This window comes from Myotis brandtii, unplaced genomic scaffold (genome assembly GCF_000412655.1).
Source record: "Myotis brandtii unplaced genomic scaffold, ASM41265v1 scaffold691, whole genome shotgun sequence".
Taxonomy (NCBI): domain Eukaryota; kingdom Metazoa; phylum Chordata; class Mammalia; order Chiroptera; family Vespertilionidae; genus Myotis; species Myotis brandtii.
This window is the reverse complement of record NW_005370704.1, coordinates 946,934-949,639: the sequence shown is the minus strand read 5'-3', so window position 1 is coordinate 949,639 and position 2,706 is coordinate 946,934. Positions and strand designations below refer to the sequence as shown.

General features: G+C 53.0%; 1 long non-coding RNA gene across 1 annotated transcript in view; it reads right to left on the bottom strand.

Moving 5' to 3' along the window:
- Nucleotides 1–1,386: 1,386 nt before the first annotated feature.
- The window catches only part of LOC102256560, a 3,861-nt gene continuing 2,541 nt past the window's right edge, over nucleotides 1,387–2,706 (bottom strand). The window contains exons 2-3 of the long non-coding RNA XR_314470.2: nucleotides 1,963–2,014; nucleotides 1,387–1,620 (exon numbers count right to left, since the gene is read on the bottom strand). This is a non-coding gene — a long non-coding RNA (uncharacterized LOC102256560). The remainder of the gene's footprint in view (nucleotides 1,621–1,962; nucleotides 2,015–2,706) is intronic.

Here is a 2,706-nt window from a genome sequence, read left to right as displayed (position 1 = left end):
CCCGCTGCAGGGGGTGGAGGGCCGGCCCTGAGCCGCGAAGCCTGGGGTCCTGAGAAGGCAGGACGGGGAGTGAGGTGCCCTGCCCCTCGCCACTTCTGTCCCCACCCGGGCAGTGAGGCCAGGGAGTGACCACAGGACCGGCTGGCCTCCCTTAGCCTCATTTCCTGATATGCCCACTGCCGCCTGCCCCCTAGTAGCCAAGCTGTCACTGGGCACGGCCAGGCCTGCCTACCCCGTGGCTCCTGGTCCAGTGGCCCGGGGACAAACAGCTGGTGCCAGCCCGTTACCCACAGTGGACGGCGTGGTGCAGCCGGAGGGACAGCGGGGACCGGAGGGTGGCGGACCTGCTCGGGGACAGCCCTGCATCACGTCACCCCTGCTGGGCGGGGGCGTAGAAGTTTTGGCGCCAACTTGAATGGGTAAACTTTTAGGGGTTTAGATTGAACCCCACATGCTTGTCTACATGCTCGCACTTACTGTGTCACGCACCACAAGGTCATGTGACTCGGGAGGCCTCTGCACCCTCTCAGTTCCTGGGGCCTGAGAGACGCTCCTGCCCCTCAGGCCTGGCATCTGGGCGACGCTACGGCACTTCTGTTTGTAGGTAAAACCCTGCGGCCTGAGCAGACAGCGGCCCACCTGCCCGTGCACCGGTGCTCGAGGGCAGCCGGAGGCTCTGCGATGTGCCCTTGCCCCTCGCCCGGCCTCTGCTGGGGACCCTGCAGTCTAGGATGGGGGTCACTTCCGCAAGTGTGTCCCCCCCAGTCCTGAGGGTCGGCCGGGGCGGGTCAGGGCTGCAGGGCCTGCCCCGCCCTCAGGAGGCTCCAGGGTGACCACCTGGTTCACCAGGTCCCACTCCCCACACCCATAACCACCCAGGAGCGGCCTCGTGGAGGGAAAGGTGGCAAACCCGGAAGGTGCCCAAGAACAGACAGTACAAACACGGGGAAGCATTCGGGGAAAAGCACAAAACCAGCGAAGTGATGGCTGATGCAGAGGCAGCCTGAGGCGCCAGCACAGGGGCCAGAGCCACCTCCCGTGACAGGGCGGCTGCCCACGGCCCCCGCTGAGACACAAACGCGGCCGAGGTGGTTGGGGAAGAAGTGTTCACAGCACGTGAGAGAGGGTCAGGTCCTTAACAGGGAGAACGTTTCTATGTTTTGGTAAAAGACAGAAGCCAACAGGAAAAAACGAACAGAGGTCTGAAGAGACAACTCCTAGAGCAGCGGTTCTCAACCTGTGGGTCGAGACCCCTTTGGCGGTCGAACGACCCTTTCACAGGGGTCGCCTAAGACCATCCTGCATCTCAGATATTTACATGACGATTCATAACAGGAGCAACATGACAGCGATGAAGTAGCAACAAAAATAATTGTATGGTTGGGTCACAACATGAGGAGCTGTATTTAAGGGCCAGAAGGTTGAGAACCGCTGCCCTAGAGGAAAGCAGTCGCCAGTACTGCACAGAGCGTCTCAGCCCCGCTCGGGACTGAGAAGAGCAGGAGGACTGAGGTGTGACTGCTTGGCTGTTGGTCTGGGAAAACCTTCAGGGCTGTCGGTGCCTGTGCTGGTGGACGTGGGGGAGGCCACGGGAGCGGCTGTCGTCTTGTGGGAACTAATCTGGCAGCAACTGTTAAGTGTAATGAATCCTGATGAAACAGGAAAGCCGGACGGACTAATTACTAGCAATGAGGTTGAATCAGTAATTAAAAACCTCCCAAAAAACAAGAATCCAGGACCAGATGGCTTCACTGCTGAATTCTACCAAACATTCAAAGAAAAATTAATACCAATCCTTCTCAAACTATTATAAAAAAAATACCAAGACCTTACCCTGGTATCAAAACCAGACAAGGATGCCACACACACACACACAACATAAAGTCCAATATCCCTGGTGACTATAGATGCCAAAATCCTCAGCCAAGTATCAGCGAATTCAACAATACATTAAAAGGATACTACGTCACGGTCATGTGGGATTTATTCCATAGATGCAAGGATGAGTCAACATCTACAAATCAGAACAAACCACCCCAAAATGTGTATGAAACCACGAACGACCCCAAATAGCCAAAGCAAGCTTAAGAAAGAAGAAGAAGGCTGGAGGCGTTTCACCCCCTGATTTCAAACTATATTACAGAGCTACAGTCATCAAAACAGCATGGCATTGACAGGAAAACATATCGCTGGAACAGAGTAGGGAACCCAGAAAGAAACCCATGGGTTTCTACACGGTCAATTAATTTACGACAATGGAGCCAAAATTATGCAATGGGGGAAGGACACTCTCTTCAATAAACGATGTTGGGAAAACTGGGCAGCCACACGCAAAAGAATGAAACTGGACCCCTATCTTACACCACACACAAGAGTTAACATAAGGGATTAAAGACTTGAGCAGAAAGCCCCTAGAACAGTGGTTCTCAACCTTCTGGCCTTTTAAATACAGTTCCTCATGTTGTGACCCAACCATAAAATTATTTTCTTTTTTTTTTAAATTTTTTATTGCTTAAAGTATTACAAAGGGTATTACATATGTGTCCTTTTTTCCCCTGCCCTTGACAATCCCCTGACATAAAATTATTTTCGTTGCTACTTCATAACTGTAATGTTGCTACTGTTATGAATCGTCATGTAAATATCTGATATGCAGGATGGTCTTAGGCGACCCCTGTGAAAGGGTCGTTCGACCGCCAAAGGGGT